General features: G+C 40.1%; 2 non-coding genes across 2 annotated transcripts; one reads left to right on the top strand and one right to left on the bottom strand.

Annotated features, from left to right (window-relative positions):
- The first annotated feature begins 538 nt into the window (after positions 1-538).
- On the top strand, positions 539-646 carry LOC112714217 (small nucleolar RNA R71). The gene has a single exon (XR_003159172.1). It is a non-coding gene; the product is annotated as a small nucleolar RNA R71 (small nucleolar RNA).
- A 17,543-nt stretch (positions 647-18,189) lies between these two features.
- On the bottom strand, positions 18,190-18,296 carry LOC112714020 (small nucleolar RNA R71). Its single transcript, XR_003158978.1, has one exon. It is a non-coding gene; the product is annotated as a small nucleolar RNA R71 (small nucleolar RNA).
- Between the last annotated feature and the right edge of the window lie 211 nt (positions 18,297-18,507).

The raw sequence follows: 18,507 nt of genomic DNA, 5'->3' as shown, positions 1-18,507 counted from the left end.
GGAGTTAAACGCCAGCTTTTGTGCCAGTTTGGGCGTTTAACTCCCATTCTTGTGCCAGTTCCGGCGTTTAACGCCGGACAGTTTTGAGCTGATTTCGAACGCCGGTTTGGGCCATCAAATCTCGGGCAAAGTATGAAATATTATATATTGCTGGAAAGCCCAGGATGTCTACTTTCCAACGCCGTTGAGAGCGCTCTAATTGGGCTTCTGTAGCTCCAGAAAATCTACATCGAATGCAGGGAGGTCAGAATCCAACAGCATCTGCAGTCCTTTTTAGTCTCTGAATCAGATTTTTGCTCAGGTCCCTCAATTTCAGCCAGAAAATACTTGAAATCACAGAAAAACACACAAACTCATAGTAAAGTCCAGAAAAGTGAAATTTAACTAAAAACTAATAAATATATACTAAAAACTAACTAAAACATAGTAAAAACATACTAAAAACAATGCCAAAAAGCGTATAAATTATCCGCTCATCACACATCTTGGACAGTTCAGACAGACCATCATAGAAAATACCTATGATGCTCCATTCAGAAAGCATATCAAAGGGACACTTTCTGATTAATTGTTTGTATCTTTCCCAAGCTTCATAGAGGGATTCTCCTTCCTTCTGTCTGAAGGTTTGGACTTCCACTCTAAGCTTACTCAATTTTTGAGGTGGAAAGAACTTTGCCAAGAAGGCATTGACTAGCTTTTCCCAAGAGTTCAGGCTTTCTTTAGGTTTTGAGTCCAACCATATTCTAGCTCTGTCTCTTACAGCAAAAGGGAATAGCATAAGTCTGTAGACCTCAGGGTCAACCCCATTGGTCTTGACAGTGTCACAGATTTGCAAGAATTCAGCTAAAAACTGATGAGGATCTTCCAATGGAAGTCCATGGAACTTGCAATTCTGTTGCATTAGAGAAACCAATTGAGGCTTAAGCTCAAAGTTGTTTGCTCCAATGGCAGGGATAGAGATGCTTCTCCCATAGAAGTCGGGAGTAGGTGTAGTAAAGTCACCCAGCACCTTCCTTGCATTGTTAGCATTGTTGTTGTTTTCGGCTGCCATGGGTTCTTCTTCTTTGAAGATTTCTGTTAGGTCCTCTACAGAGAATTGTGCCTTAGCTTCTCTTAGCTTTTGCTTCAAGGTCCTTTCAGGTTCAGGGTCAGCCTCAACAAGAATGCTTTTGTCTTTGCTCCTGCTCATATGCAAGAGAAGAAAACAAGAAAATATGGAATCCTCTATGTCACAGTATAGAGATTCCTTGAGGTGTCAGAGGAAAAAAAATGGAAGGAAGAGGTAGAAAATTCGAACTTATCAAGAACAGATGGAGTTCGAATTATGCATTAAGGATGAGTGTTAGTCCATAAATAGAAGGATGTGAGAAGAGGGGAAGAAATTTTCAAAAACATTAAAAAAATTTTAAAAATATTTTGAAAAACTTTAATTGATTTTCGAAAACCAAGAATAGAAAAGAAATCAAGTGATTTTTGAAAAAGATTTTGAAATTAGAAAATAAAAAAGATATGATTGAAAACTATTTTGAAAAAGATGTGATTAAAAAGATATGATTGGTTTTAAAAAAAAATGTGATTGAGAAGATATGATTTGAAAAACATTTTAAAAAGATTTGATTTTGAAAATTAATGACTTGGCTAACAAGAAAAGATATGATTCAAACATTAAACCTTTCTCAACAGAAAAGGCAACATACTTAAAATGTTGAATCAAATCATTAATTGATAGCAAGTATTTTTGAAAATGGTAAGAAATTGATTTTGAAAAAGATTTGATTGAAAAGATTTGATTTGAAAAAGATTTGATTTTGAAAAGATTTTGAAAACTTAAAAAAATTTGATTTGAAAACAAAATCTTCCTTCTCGTGCCATCCTGGCGTTAAACGCCCATAATGGTGCATATTCTGGCGTTTAACGCCCAATCCACTACTCTTTTGGGCGTTAAACGCCCAGCCAGGCACCCTGGCTGGCGTTTAAACGCCAGTTTGCCTTCCTTACTGGGCGTTTTGAACGCCCAGCTTTTTCTTTATAATTCCTCTGCTGTATGTTCTGAATCTTCAATTCTCTGCATTATTGACTTGAAAAGATACAAATTAAAAATATTTTTGGATTTTTGATAATGAGGAATAATCAAAATACAACTAAGATCAAATAGACAATGCATGCAAGACACTAAACTTAGCAGTTTGTATACTACTGACACTTAACAAAATGAGAATGCATATGAGAAACACAAAACACTCAAGTCAAGAGAATTTAAAGATCAGAGCAATGAAATCATCAAGAACATCTTGAAGATCACTTAAGACACATGAAAAATGCAAGAAGAACAGAAACATGCAATTGACACTAAACTTAACATGAGACTCTCGACTCAAACAAGAAATATTTTTGGATTTTATGATTTTGTAATTTTTTTGTGGTTTTTCGAAAATTAAGTGGAAAAGAAAATAAAGATATCAAAATTCTTAATGAGAATTCCAGGAATCATGCAATGTTAGTCTAAAGCTTCAGTCTAAAGGAATTAGACATGGTTAGCCAAGCTTCAGCAGGACATTGCATTCAAGAGCTAAATTGATGAAAATCAATCAGCTTTGGTGATGATAGGAACATCACCTTGAAACACTAGAATTCATTCTTAAGAACTCTGAAGAAAAATACCTAATCTAAGCAACAAGATGAACCGTCAGTTGTCCATACTCAAACAATCCCCGGCAACGGCGCCAAGCAAAAACTTGGTGCACGAAATTGCAATCACACTTTTGTAATTCCGCACAACTAACCAGCAAGTGCACTGGGTCGTCCAAGTAATACCTTACGTGAGTAAGGGTCGATCCCACGGAGATTGTCAGCTTGAAGCAAGCTATGGTTATCTTGTAACTCTTAGTCAGGATATCAATAATTATCAGGGTTGATTGTAAAAAGTAAAAGAACATGAAATAAATACTTGTTTTGCAGTAATGGAGAACAGGTTGAGGTTTTGGAGATGCTCTATCTTCTGAATCTCTGCTTTCCTACTGTCTTCTTCTTCAAGCACGCAAGGCTCCTTCCATGGCAAGCTGTATGTAGGGTTTCACCGTTGTCAATGGTTACCTCCCATCCTTTCAGTGAAAATGTTCAACGCGCTCTGTCACAGCACGGCTAATCATCTGTCGGTCCTCAGTCGGGTTGGAATAGAATCCAATGATTCTTTTGCGTCTGTCACTAACGCCCAGCCTTCAGGAGTTTGAAGCTCATCATAGTCATTCAATCCTTGAATCCTACTCAGAATACCACAGACAAGGTTTAGACCTTCCGGATTCTCTTGAATGCCGCCATCAATTCTAGCTTATACCACGAAGATTCTGATTAAGGAATCCAAGAGATATCTACTCAATCTAAGGTAGAACGGAGGTGGTTGTCAGGCACACGTTCATAGTTGAGAATGATGATGAGTGTCACGGATCATCACATTCATCAGGTTTAAGAACAAGTGATATCTTACAATGGAAGCAAGCATGATTGAATGAAAAACAGTAGTAATTGCATTAATCTATCAAGACACAGCAGAGCTCCTTACCCCCAACCATGGGGTTTAGAGACTCATTCTGTAGAAGATATAATGAGAAACGTGGAATGTGTCATGAGGTCCAGATACAATGTCAAAAGATCCTATTAATAGTGAACTAGTAACCTAGGGTATACAGAAATGAGTAAATGACGTAAAAATCCACTTCTGGGTCCACTTAGTGTGTGCTTGGGCTGAGCATTGAAGCTTTCATGTGTAGAGACTTTTTCTGGAGTTAAACACCAGCTTTTATGCCAGTTTGGGCGTTTAACTCCAATTTTTATGCCAGTTCCAGCGTTAAACGCTGGGAATTCTGAAGCTGATTTGCAACGCCAGTTTGGGCCATCAAATCTCGGGCAAAGTATGGACTATTATACATTGCTGGAAAGCCCAGGTTGTCTACATTCCAACGCCATTGAGAGCGCGCCAATTGGGCTTCTATAGCTCCATAGAATCCACTTCGAGTGCAGGGAGATCAGAATCCAACAGCATCTGCAGTCCTTTTCAGCCTCTGAATCAGATTTTTGCTCAGGACCCTCAATTTCAGCCAGAAAATACCTGAAATCACAGAAAAACACACAAACTCATAGTAAAGTCCAGAAAAGTGAATTTTAACTAAAAACTATAAAAGTATACTAAAAACTAACTAAAATATACTAAAAACATACTAAAAACAATGCCAAAAAGCGTATAAATTATCCGCTCATCACAACACCAAAATTAAATTGTTGCTTGTCCCCAAGCAGCTGAATATCAACATAGAATAAAAAGAAGAGAATATACTATAGACTCCAAAATATCAAAGAAACTTAGCTCCAATTAGATGAGTGGGACTAGTAGCTTTTTGCTTCTGAACAGTTTCGGCATCTCACTTTATCCTTTGAAGTTTAGAATGATTGGCATCCATAGGAACTCAGAACTCAGATAGTGTTATTGATTCTCCTAGTTAAGAATTATGATTCTCGAACATAGCTACTTTATGAGTCTTGGCTGTGGCCCAAAGCACTCTGTCTTCCAGTATTACCACCGGATACATACATGCCACAGACACATAATTGGGTGAACCTTTTCAGATTGTGACTCAGCTTTGCTAGAGTCCCCAATTAGAGGTGTCCAGGGTTCTTAAGCACACTCTTTTTGCCTTGGATCACAACTTTATTTCTTTCTTTTTCTTCTATTTTTTTCGTTTTTTTTTTTGAATCACTACTTTTTCTTGCTTCAAGAATCAATTTGATGATTTTTCAGATCCTCAATAACAGTTCTCTTTTTCCTCATTCTTTCAAGAGCCAACAATTTAACATTCTTCAAACAACAAATTCAAAAGACATATGCACTGTTCAGGCATTCATTCAGAAAACAAAAAGTATTGTCACCACATCAAACTAATTCAACTAGTTTCAAAGATAAATTCGAAATCCTGTACTTCTTGTACTTTTGTGATTAAAGCACTTTTCATTTAAGAGAGGTGATGGATTCATAGGACATTCATAGCTTTAAGACATGAACTTTAATTTTTATTAATCATGAATTAAGAACAAGACTCAAAAATAGATATAAGATGAGACTAGTAGGAATAGAAAACAAAAATTTAAATAGGCTCCTAATGATAGAGGTTATCACAGAGTTAGGACTCAACAACCTTGATTTTGAGAAGTGGATGCTCCCTCAAATTGAGGGGAGAACTTTTGGCGTTTCAACTCTTGAAGTTCACGCCCCTGCTTCTCTTGTTCCTTCAGCAATTTGCAGAGCATGCAGTTCTGATTCTGTTGTTCTTCCTTAAGTTGCTCTATAGTTTCTTGCAACTTGGTAATAGATGCTTCTAGGCTGGCCCAGTAGTCAATTTCAGGAAATTCAGGGAGGAACTCCTGCGCCCTCTTTTTGATAGAGTTGTCTTGCATTTGTCCTTCCATTGACTTCTTGGTGATTGGATGTTCAATGGGTATGAATTCATCTACTCCCATCTTCACCCCCGCCTCTTTACAGAGCAAGGAGATCAAGCTTGGGTAAGCCAGTTTGGCTTCAGTGGAATTCTTATTTGCAATTGTGTAGATCTCACAAGCAATCAGATGATGAACCACCACTTCTTTTCCAAGCATAATGCAATGAATCATCACTGCTCTCTTGATAGTGACCTCAGAACGGTTGCTAGTGGACAATATGGAATGCCCAATAAAGTCTAGCCAGCCTCTTGCAATTGGTTTGAGGTCTCCCCTCTTGAGTTGTTTTGGGACACCTTTTGAATTGGTTATCCACTTAGTTCCAGGGAGGCATATGTCCTCTAGAACTTGATCCAACCCTTTATCTGCTCTCACCATCCTCCTATTAAAGGATTCAGGATCATCTTGCAGTTGAGGCAATTTGAAGACCTCTCTTATTTTGTCCAGATGGAAGTATATAACTTTCCCTCTGACCATGGTTCTGTAAGTATGGAAAGCAGTTCCAGTCATTCTCTGCTTATCTGTCAGCCACAGATTTGAGTAGAATTCCTGAACCATATTTCTTCCAACCTTTATCTCAGGATTGGTTAGAACTTCCCATCCTCTGTTTCGAATTTGCTCTTGGATCCCCGGATATTCATCTTCTTTCAGATCAAATTTGACTTCCGGGATCACTGACCTCAGACCCATTATTTTGCGATAATGGTCTTCATGTTCCTTGGTTAAGAACTTCTCTTGATTCCAAAGATTCTTTGGATTATTCTCTTTCTTTCCTCTTAAATTGGTTTGTTTTCCCTTAGGAGCCATGATCTTGATGAATCTTGGCTTAGTGATCACGGAAAAGCACACCAAACTTAGAGGTTTGCTTGTCCTCAAGCAAAAGAAAGGAAAGATGGGAGAGAGGAGGAGAGCAAATTCGAATGGTGTGGGGAAATAGGGTGGCCGAACGTGTTTAAATAGGAGAGGAGGAGAGATTTTCAAAAATTTTAGGGAGATTTGAGAAGATATGGAAAAAATTTGCAGAGATAATTGAGTTTTTGAAATAGCCTAGGAAAGGATTTGAAATAGATTTGAAGAAGATTTTAATTTTTGAAATTGGAAGGTGAATGATGAAAGATTGTAATGTGTTTATGCAGAAAAATATGAATCAAAACAAGAAAGTTTGAAAAAATTTGAAGTGGGAAACAAAATCTCTTCCCCCTGCCTTTCTGGCGTTAAACGCCCAGAATGGTATCCATTCTGGCGTTTAACGCCCATTTGTTGGCCAATTTGGGCGTTTAACGCCCAGCCAGGTACCCTGGCTGGCGTTAAACGCCAGAAATCCCTTTATCACTGGGCGTTTTGCTAAACACCCAGGATGCTGCACACCTGGCGTTAAACGCCCAGAATGGTGCCCATTATGGCGTTTAACGCCCAAAGTACCCCTTACTGGCGTTTTTTTTGCCAGCAAGCTCTTTTTCTCTGCTTTTTGCACTGAATCCTTCTGTAACTCTGTGAATTCCTTCAATTTTGATAATTGCCCTTGTAGAAACAAAACATATAACCTGCTAATGACTGGGTTGCCTCCCAGCAAGCGCTTCTTTATTGTCTTTAGCTGGACCTTCACTGAGGATCATTCCAGCCTCAGTTTTGAGCATTCCTGCTCAAAATTGCTTTCAATATAATGCTTGATCCTCTGTCCATTAACAATGAACTTTTTGTCAGAATCAGTATCCTGAAGCTCAACATATCCATATGGTGACACTCTTGTAATCACATACGGACCCCTCCACCAGGATTTAAGTTTTCCTGGGAACAATCTGAGCCTAGAGTTGAAGAGCAGAACTTTTTGTCCTGGCTCAAAGACTCTGGATGACAACTTCTTGTCATGCCACTTCTTTGCCTTTTCCTTATAAATCTTTGCATTTTCAAAGGCACTGAGTCTAAATTCATTTAGCTCATTTAGCTGGAGTAATCTCCTTTCACCAGCTAACTTAGCATCCATGTTTAGGAATCTGGTTGCCCAGTAGGCTTTATGTTCCAGTTCCACGGGCAGATGACAGGCCTTGCCATACACAAGTTGGTATGGTGAGGTTCCTATTGGAGTCTTGAATGCTGTTCTGTATGCCCACAGAGCATCATCCAAGCTCTTTGTCCAATCCTTTCTTCAGGCTAATACAGTCCGTTCTAGGATTCTTTTTAGCTCTCTGTTAGAGACTTCAGCTTGCCCATTTGTCTGTGGATGATACGGGGTTACCACTTTGTGGCTAATTCCATATTGGACCATAGCAGAGTAAAGCTGTTTATTGCAGAAATGAGTACCCCCATCACTGATTATGACTCTGGGAACACCAAATCTGCTGAAGATGTGATTCTGGAGGAATTTCAGCATGGTCTTAGTATCATTAGTGGGTGTAGCAATTGCTTCTACCCATTTAGATACATAGTCCACTGCCACCGGAATGTAAGTGTTTGAGTATGAAGGTGGGAATGGACCCATAAAGTCAATTCCCCATACATCAAACAACTCAATCTCTAAGATCCCTTGTTGAGGCATGGCGTATCTGTGAGGCAAGTTACCAGCTCTTTGGCAGCTGTCACAGTTACGCATAAACTCTCGGGTATCTCTATAGAGAGTAGGCCAGTAGAAGCCACATTGGAGGACCTTAGTGGCTGTTCGCTCACTTCCAAAATGTCCCCCATACTGTGATCCATGGCAATGCCACAGGATCCTTTGTGCTTCTTCTCTGGGTACACATCTGCGGATCATTCCGTCTGCACATCTCTTAAAGAGATATGGCTCATCCCATAGGTAGTACTTGGCATCTGAAATTAATTTCTTTCTTTGCACTCTGCTGTACTCCTGTGGTATGAACCTCACAGCTTTATAATTTACAATATCTGCAAACCATGGAGCTTCCTGAATGGCAAAGAGTTGCTCATCTGGGAAAGTCTCAGAGATCTCAGTAGAAGGGAGGGACGCCCCAGCTACTGGTTCTATTCGAGACAGATGATCAGCTACTTGGTTCTCTGTCCCTTTTCTGTCTCTTATTTCTATATCAAACTCTTGCAGAAGCAACACCCATCTTATAAGCCTGGGTTTTGAATTCTGCTTTGTGAGTAAGTACTTAAGAGCAGCATGGTCAGTGTACACAATCACCTTTGATCACACTAGATAGGATCTAAACTTGTCAATGGCATAGACCACTGCAAGTAACTCTTTTTCTGTGGTTGTGTAATTCTTCTGTGCATCATTTAGAACACGGCTGGCATAATAAATGACGTGCAGAAGCTTGTTATGCCTCTGTCCCAACACTGCACCAATGGCATGGTTACTGGCATCACACATTAGTTCGAATGGCAATGTCCAGTCTGGTGCAGAGATGACTGGTGCTATGACCAGCTTGGCTTTCAGGGTCTCAAATGCCTGCAGACACTGTGTCAAACACAAATGATGTGTCAGCAGCTAGCAGGTTGCTCAAAGGTTTTGCAATTATCAAAAAATCCTTTATAAACCTCCTGTAGAATCCTGTATGCCCCAGAAAGCTTCTGATTGCCTTAACATTGGCAGGTAGTGGTAATTTTTCAATTACCTCTACCTTTGCCTTATCCACCTCTATTCCCCTGCTTGAAATTTTGTGTCCAAGGACAATTTCTTCAGTCACCATAAAGTGACATTTCTCCCAGTTTAAAACCAGGTTAGTCTCTTGGCACCTTTTCAGGACAAGTGCTAGGTGGTTAAGACAGGAGCTGAATGAGTCTCCATATACTGAGAAGTCATCCATGAAGACTTCCAGGAATTTCTCCACCATATCAGAGAAGATGGATAGCATGCATCTCTGAAAGGTTGCAGGTGCATTACACAGACCAAAAGGCATCCTCCTGTAGGCAAACACACCAGAAGGGCAAGTAAATGCTGTTTTCTCTTGGTCTTTAGGATCTACTGAAATTTGGTTGTAATCTGAATAGCCATCCAAAAAGCAGTAATAATCATGAGCAGCTAGTCTTTCTAGCATTTGGTCTATGAATGGTAAAGGAAAATGATCCTTTCTGGTGGCTGTATTGAGCCTTCTGTAGTCAATACACATACGCCACCCTGTGACTGTTCTTGTAGGAACCAGTTCATTTTTTTCATTATGAACTACTGTCATGCCTCCCTTTTTGGGGACAACTTGGACAGGGCTCACCCAGGGGCTATCAGAAATAGGATAAATAATCCTAGCCTCTAGTAATTTAGTGACCTCTTTCTGCACCACCTCCTTCATGGCTGGATTTAGACTCCTTTGTGGTTGGACCACTGGTTTGGCATTATCCTCCAATAGGATCTTGTGTATGCATCTAGCTGGGCTAATGCCCTTAAGATCACTTATGGACCACCCAAGAGCTGTCTTGTGTGTCCTTAGCACTTGAATCGGTGCTTCCTCTTCCTGTGGATTTAAAGCAGAGCTTATAATCACTGGAAAAGTGTCACCCTCTCCCAGAAATGCTTACTTCAGGGATGGTGGTAATGGTTTGAGTTCAGGTTTGGGAGGCTTATCCTCCTCCTGAGGAATTTTCAAAAATTCTTTTGTTTCCTCTGGTTCTTTCTGATCAGGCTGAGCATCCTTGAAGATGTCCTCAAGCTCTGATTCTAGACTTTCAGTCATATTGATCTCTTCCACCAAAGAGTCAATAATGTCAGTGCCTATGCAGTCATTTGGTGTGTCTGGATGCTGCATATCTTTTATAGCATTCAACTTGAACTCATCCTCATTGACTCTCAGGGTTACATTCCCTTTTTGTACATCAATGAGAGTTCGTCCAGTTGCTAGGAAAGGTCTTCCTAGAATGAGAGTTGCACTCTTGTGCTCCTCTATTTCCAGCACCACAAAGTCAGTTGGAAAGGCAAATGGCCCAACCTTGACAATCATGTCCTCTATTATGCCTGATGGATATTTAATGGAGCCATCAGCAAGTTGGAGGCATATTCGGGTTGGTTTGACTTCTTCAGTCAACCCAAGCTTTCTGATAGTGGATGCAGGTATTAGATTGATGCTTGCTCCAAGATCACATAGGGCTGTCTTGGTGCAAGCACCTTCTAATGTGCATGGTATCATAAAGCTTCCTGGATCTTGAAGCTTTTCTGGTAAGCTTTTCAGAATGACTGCACTGCATTCTTTAGTGAGAAATACTTTTTCAGTTTCTCTCCAATCCTTCTTATGACTTAAGATCTCTTTCATGAACTTAGCATAAGAAGGTATTTGCTCAAGTGCCTCTGCAAACAGAATCTTTATTTCAAGAGTCCTTAGGTAGTCTGCAAAGCGGGCAAATTGCTTATCATGCTCCGCTTGGCGGAGTTTCTGAGGATAAGGCATCTTGGCTTTATATTCTTCAACCTTAGTTGCTGCAGGTTTATTCCTGACAGAAGTGGTTGGAGAAGCCTTTTTAGAGGGGTTACTATCAGCACTCTTAGGTGTCTGATTCCCCATTGGCGTTTGAACACCAGGATTGGGTGAAGTTTGGGCGTTTAACGCCAACTTTTCCCCCTTTTCTGGCGTTTGAACGCCAGAACTGGGCAGGGAATGGGCGTTTAACGCCAGCTTCCCCCCCCTTTCTGGTGTTTGAACGCCAAAAGTATTCCTCTCTGGGCTCTTACTGTCCTCAGAGGGATTTTGGACAGTGGTTTGGTCATCCTCTGTGAATTGTTCCTTATTTGTCCTTTTGCTACTTTGAGCAGTGTTATTCAATGTCTTCCCACTCCTCAGTTGAACTGCTTGGCATTCTTCTGTTATCTGTTTAGATAGCTACTGTTTTGCCTGATTCAACTGAGATTCTATGTTCTTGTTAGCAATTTTAGTTTCTTGGAGCATCTCTTTAAATTCTGCTAACTGTTTTGTCATCAGGTGTAATTGCTGATTAAGCTCAATCATCTGTTCTTGAGGGTTAGGATCAGTGGCTACTGCCATAGCTTCCTCTTTTGTAGAGAACTCAGTGCTAGCGTACAAATATTGATTTCTAGCAACAGTATCTATAAGCTCTTGAGCCTCTTCAATTGTCTTCCTCATCTGTATAGATCCATTAGCTGAGTGGTCTAAAGACATCTGAGCTTTTTCTGTAAGCCCATAGTAGAAGATGTCTAGCTGTACCCACTCTGAAAATATTTCAGAGGGGCATTTTCTTAGCATACCTCTATACCTCTCCCAGGCATTATAAAGGGATTCATTATCCTCTTGTTTAAAACCTTGGATGTCCAGCCTTAGCTGTGTCATCCTTTTTGGAGGGTAAAATTGATTCAGGAATTTGTTTGATAACTGTTTCCATGTCTTTATGCTTGCTGTAGGTTGGTTATTCAACCACCTCTTAGCTTGATCTTTTACAGCAAATGGAAATAGTAATAGTCTGTAGACATCCTGATCCACCTCTTTATCACGTACTGTGTCAGCAATTTGTAAGAACTGTGCCAGAAACTCAGTAGGTTCTTCCTGTGGAAGACCGAAATACTGGCAATTTTGCTGCACCATGATAATGAGTTGAGGATTTAGCTTAAAGCTGCTTGCTTTGATGGGAGGTATACAGATGCTACTCCCATATGCAGCTGTAATGGGGTTAGCATATGACCCCAGAGTCTTTCTGGACTGCTCAATTCCACTTATGTCCATGATGGAGAAAGGGAATATGATATGAATTCACAAGTAAAGTAAAATATTTTTTTTTGAATTGACCGAAAAAAATAAAATAAAACAAAAGGAAAACAAAATAAATTTTCGAAAACTAAAAGAAAATAAGATCAAAGCAAATTGAAAACTAAATCAATTAATTAGTTAAAAAGATTTTGGAATTAGCAATAGAAAAGATATGATTGAAAATTATTTTGAAAGAGATTTGATTTTTGAAATTAGGAAAGAGAAAAACAACAAAAAGACACTAAACTTAAAATTTTTAGAAAATCAAACACAAATTTTCGAAAATTTTAAAGGTAAAACAGAAAGAAGACACCAAACTTAGAATTTTTAAAGAACAAGAAAGGACTAAGAACATGCAAATTCGAAAAAAAATTAAAAGAAAACAAAAGCATGCAATTGACACCAAACTTAAAATATGAAACTAGACTGAAATAAAAGACTCTAAACCAACAAAAATATAACAGTCCTAATCTAAGCAACAAGATAAGCCGTCAGTTGTCCAAACCCAAACAATCCCCGGCAACGGCGCCAAAAACTTGGTGCACGAAATTGCAATCACACGTTTGCAATTCCGCACAACTAACCAGCAAGTGCACTGGGTCGTCCAAGTAATACCTTACGTGAGTAAGGGTCGATCCCACTGAGATTGTCGGCTTGAAGCAAGCTATGGTTATCTTGTAACTCTTAGTCAGGATATCAATAATTATCAGGGTTGATTGTAAAAAGTAAAAGAACATGAAATAAATACTTGTTTTGCAATAATAGAGAACAGGTTGAGGTTTTGGAGATGCTCTATCTTCTGAATCTCTGCTTTCCTACTGTCTTCTTCTTCAAGCACGCAAGGCTCCTTCCATGGCAAGCTGTATGTAGGGTTTCACCGTTGTCAATGGTTACCTCCCATCCTCTCAGTGAAAATGTTCAACGCGCTCTGTCACAGCACGGCTAATCATCTGTCGGTCCTCAATTGGGTTAGAATAGAATCCAATGATTCTTTTGCGTCTGTCACTAACGCCCAGCCTTCAGGAGTTTGAAGCTCGTCACAGTCATTCAATCCTTGAATCCTACTCAGAATACCACAGACAAGGTTTAGACCTTCCGGATTCTCTTGAATGCCGCCATCAATTCTAGCTTATACCACGAAGATTCTGATTAAAGAATCCAAGAGATATCTACTCAATCTAAGGTAGAACGGAGGTGGTTGTCAGGCACACGTTCATAGTTGAGAATGATGATGAGTGTCACGGATCATCACATTCATCAGGTTTAAGAACAACTGATATCTTAGAATGGAAGCAAGCATGATTGAATGAAAAACAGTAGTAATTGCATTAATCCATCAAGACACAGTAGAGCTCCTCACCCCCAACAATGGGGTTTAGAGACTCATGATGTAGAAGATACAATGAGAAACGTGTAATGTGTCATGAGGTCCAGATACAATGTCAAAAGATCCTATTAATAGTGAACTAGTAACCTAGGGTATACAGAAATGAGTAAATGACGTAAAAATCCACTTCTGGGTCCACTTAGTGTGTGCTTGGGCTGAGCATTGAAGCTTTCATGTGTAGAGACTTTTTCTGGAGTTAAACGCCAGCTTTTATGCCAGTTTGGGCGTTTAACTCCAATTTTTATGCCAGTTCCAGCGTTAAACGCTGGGAATTCTGAAGCTGATTTTCAACGCCAGTTTGGGCCATCAAATCTTGGGCAAAGTATGGACTATTATACATTGCTGGAAAGCCCAGGATGTCTACTTTCTAACGCCGTTAAGAGCCCGCCAATTGAGCTTCTGTAGCTCCAGAAAATCCACTTCGAGTGCACGGAGGTCATAATCCAACAGCATCTGCAGTCCTTTTCAGCCTCTGAATCAGATTTTTGCTCAGGACCCTCAATTTCAGCCAGAAAATACCTGAAATCACAGAAAAACACAAAAACTCATAGTAAAGTCCAGAAAAGTGAATTTTAACTAAAAAATAATAAAAGTATACTAAAAACTAACTAAAATATACTAAAAACATACTAAAAACAATGCAAAAAGCGTATAAATTATCCAAAAACTTGGTGGACGAAATTGTGATCATCAATGGCGCCATCAACATGGTACGCACAATTGTAATCTCAACTATTTATCACAACTTCGCACAACTAACCAGCAAGTGTACTGGGTCGTCCAAGTAATAAACCTTACGCGAGTAAGGGTCGATCCCACAGAGATTGTTGGTATGAAGCACGCTATGGTCACCTTGTAAATCTTAGTCAGGCAAACTCAAATGGTTATGAATGATGAATAAAACATAAAGATAAAGATAGAGATACTTATGTAATTCATTGGTAGGAATTTCAGATAAGCGTATCAAGATGCTTTGTCCCTTCCGTGTCTCTGCTTTCTTACTATCTTCATCCAATCCTTCTTACTCCTTTCCCTGGCAAGCTGTATGTAGGGTTTCACCGTTGTCAGTGGCTACCTCCCATCCTCTCAGTGAAAATGTTCAACGCACCCTGTCACGGCACGGCTATTCAGCTGTCGGTTCTCGATCATGTCGGAATAGAATCCAGTGATTCTTTTGTGTTTGTCACTAACGCCCAGCCTTCAGGAGTTTGAAGCTCGTCACAGTCATTCAATTATTGAATCCTACTCAGAATACCACAGACAAGGTTTAGACCTTCCGGATTCTCTTGAATGTAGCCATCAATTCTAGCTTATACCACGAAGATTCCGGTTAAAGAATCCAAGAGATATCCACCCAATCTAAGATATCTCTTGGATCCTTTAATCGGAATCTTCGTGGTATAAGCTAGAATTAATGGCGGCATTCAAGAGAATCGGAAGGTCTAAACCTTGTCTGTGGTATTCTGAGAAGGATTCAATGATTGAATGATTGTGACGAGCTTCAAACTCGCGATTGTGGGGCGTTAGTGACAGACGCAAAAGAATCACTGGATTCTATTCCGACATGATCGAGAACCGACAGCTGAATAGCTGTGCCGTGACAGGATGCGTTGAACATTTTCACTGAGAGGATGGGAGGTAGCCACTGACAACGGTGAAACCCTACATACAGCTTACCATGGAAAGGAGTAAGAAGAATTGGATGAAGACAGTAGGAAAGCAGAGAGACGGAAGGGACAAAGCATCTTCATACGCTTATCTGAAATTCCTACCAATGAATTACATAAGTATCTCTATCTTTATCTTTATGTTTTATTCATCATTCATAACCATTTGAGTTTGCCTGACTAAGATTTACAAGGTGACCATAGCTTGCTTCATACCAACAATCTCTGTGGGATCGACCCTTACTCGCGTAAGGTTTATTACTTGGACGACCCAGTACACTTGCTGGTTAGTTGTGCGAAGTTGTGATAAAGAGTTGAGATTGCAATTGTGTGTACCATGTTGATGGTGCCATTGATGATCACAATCTCGTGCACCAGCATGCCAGCTCAAAAATCTCACTATGGCGTGCCACTTGAATGCTGGGCGTGGCACGCCATCTAATGGAACTAAGGCAAAATGATGGGCGTGGCACACCAGCCTCTAGGCGTGGCACACTGGTTGTATTTTCCAAAGAGGGAGTTAGGAGGCCAACCATAAGGGCGTGCCACATGGTGTCGAAGGCATGGCACGCCAGCCACCATTCTCCACCCAGGCCTGCCACTTGAGTCTCAGGCGTGGCACACCATGATCACCAATCAACTAAGAAGGAACTGGGCGTGCCACTTGAATGTTGGGCATGGCACGCCAGTGAAGGAGCCAAGCACCCAAATGGGCGTGGCACGCCAGACCCTGGGTGTGCCACTCTAGTTCAACTATCCAGAGAGATGGATCAAGCACACAGCATGGGCGTGACACACCAGATCCTGGGCGTGCCACGCTAGTTCAATTTTCCAGAAGCAAGAAGAAGAGGGAGAAAACCTGGGCGTGCCACTCGGGCTCGAAGGCGTATCATGCCAGGCTACACAAATGGTTAAAAAGACCCTGGGCCTGCCACTTGAGGTCGAAGGCGTGGCACACCAGGGATGTTTCTGAAGGAGGGCGTGCTACTTGATGAGCTGGGCATGGCACGCCAAGCCAGAATCAGAGGAAAGCGTGGCACGCCACTGAAGCGCCAGCCACACGCCAGCTGGGAGATCACGTTTATTGAGTTCTTTTCCTTCCAAATTGTAATTTTTCTTTTCACTTTTTGTATTTCTTTTATTTTTAGAACTAGGAGTAGTATAAATAATCCCAAGAAGTACTAAGAAAGGGGTTCAAGAAGTTAGGAGGCTAAGTGTAGAATAGCTTTTCGATTTACTTTTTACTTCATTATCTTCTTCATCTTGAGTACTTTTCTCTGAGCTTTGAGTAGCTAAATTCCCTCTCATTGAGAGAGGGAGCTCTATTGTACTTGATGGATTGATGATAGAAAATTTCTTCTTGTCTTCATCTTCTCTTTGATTTGCTAGAAGGGATTTCATTCTTCGTGCTTAGTGTTCAATTATCATGGAAAAGAGATTGAATGCAAAATGGGTTTCATGGGAACCTTGGAAAAGGAATCATGAAACCGTGCTAGAAATCCCTTCTCACACCTGAGTAGAATCTGGGTTTTAGTGTTTGGATATGGTGATATAAAATCCTCTCTCAACTTGGACCTATGATGATGTGTGGTATAATCAGGGACCAAGCATATTTCTCTTCATGAGCAATTAGACCAAGAAATTGGCTATTGATCAAGATCTGAGAGATTGAGTCACCAAGGGATTGAGACTCAGTCAATCATGATTTCCAAGAGGTCAATGAGTTGCATGATTGAGGAGGATATAAGCTAGATTTAATCCAAAGAGACAACATCTCCTAATCTCAATGAATTCCCCCATCCTCATCTATCACTTTTTTAATAGCTTTCTTTTACATTTGTCAATTTCCCATTCCCATTTACATTTATGTCATTTAAACTTCTGCCCTCTACATTCTTGCCATTTCCATTTCTGCACTTTATTGTCTTTCTTTACTTTTATGTCATTTATAATTCTGCCCATTTACAATTCTGCAATCACAATCTATTCTGTTTAGCTTGACTCATTCACCAATTAATTAAAGTTGTTCAAATCAACCAATCTCTGTGGATACGATCCAACTCCACTGTGGGTTATTACTTGACGATAATTTTGGTGCGCTTGCCAAAAGAGCAGATTCATCAATTTTTTATGGGGAGTGAATTCGGAATCATCAAGCTTTATGGCGCCATTGCCGGGGATTAATTTGAATTTGACAATGATTAAATTGATTGGAGAGCTAGATTAAGCATTTTAACTACCTTGTTATTTTTTTCTTCTTTCTTTCTTCAACATTGTTCTTTACTTTTTATTCGGATTTTGGTCTTTTTGCTGAGATCATTCAAATTATCCATTGTCCATATCTCCATCCTTTTAACTGTTTTATTAATTGCATCAACCAAGTTAACCACTAATCTTAACTAAGGTGATTCTTCCACTTCTCCTCTATTTGCTGTTTGTTGAATGTATGATAGGTAGAAGGGGAGAAACTTCATCTTCCTTCGATAGTGAACCTGAGAGGACCTTCCTTAGATTAAGGAGGGAAGCAAGAGGCAAAGGCATTATTGGAGAGAAAGTAGTGGAAGGAGATCTAGAACCCACCATGGAAGAATAAGCACATAACCATGTTGCGGAGGAAACTGGCAATCATGCTGGGCAAGAGAGGAGAGTCTTAGGCTCCTACATCAATCTAAATCCAGGAAACTGTGGCAGTAGCATCCTGAAACCAACAATCCATGCCAACAACTTTGAGTTGAAACCCCAACTCATCACACTTGTCTAGAATAACTGTTCATATAGAGGAGGTGCCCAGGAGGACCCAAACCAACATCTCAATACATTATTGAGGATCTGCGATACTATAAAATCCAATGGTGTACATCCTGACACCTACAAGCTACTTTTGTTCCCTTTCTCACTCAGAGATAAGGCAGCAAAGTGGTTGGAAGCATTTCCCAAGGAGAGCTTAACCACATGGGATGATGTTGTAAAAAAATTTCTAGCAAGATTTTACCCTCCACAAAGAGTCAACAGGCTAAGAGCTGAGGTGCAAACTTTCAGACAGCAAGATGGTGAAACACTCTATGAGGCCTAGGAGAGGTTCAAGGATTTGACAAGGAAATTCCCACAGGATATGTTCAATGAGTGGGTGCAACTACACATCTTCTATGAAGGGCTGTCATGTGAGTCAAAGCAAGGAGTAGATCATTCTTTAGGAGGATCACTCAACAAGAAGAAGACCATTGAAGAAGCCATAGATGTCATTGAGACTATGGCTGAGGATGAGTACTTTTATGCTTCAGAAAGAACTCAAAGGAAAGGGGTAATGGAGCTCAATTCAATGGATGCC

The sequence above is a fragment of the Arachis hypogaea genome, chromosome 9 (genome assembly GCF_003086295.3).
Source record: "Arachis hypogaea cultivar Tifrunner chromosome 9, arahy.Tifrunner.gnm2.J5K5, whole genome shotgun sequence".
In the NCBI taxonomy this organism is placed as follows: Eukaryota; Viridiplantae; Streptophyta; class Magnoliopsida; order Fabales; family Fabaceae; genus Arachis; species Arachis hypogaea.
Note: the sequence above shows the minus strand (reverse complement) of the source record. Positions and strands in the feature narration are given on the sequence as shown.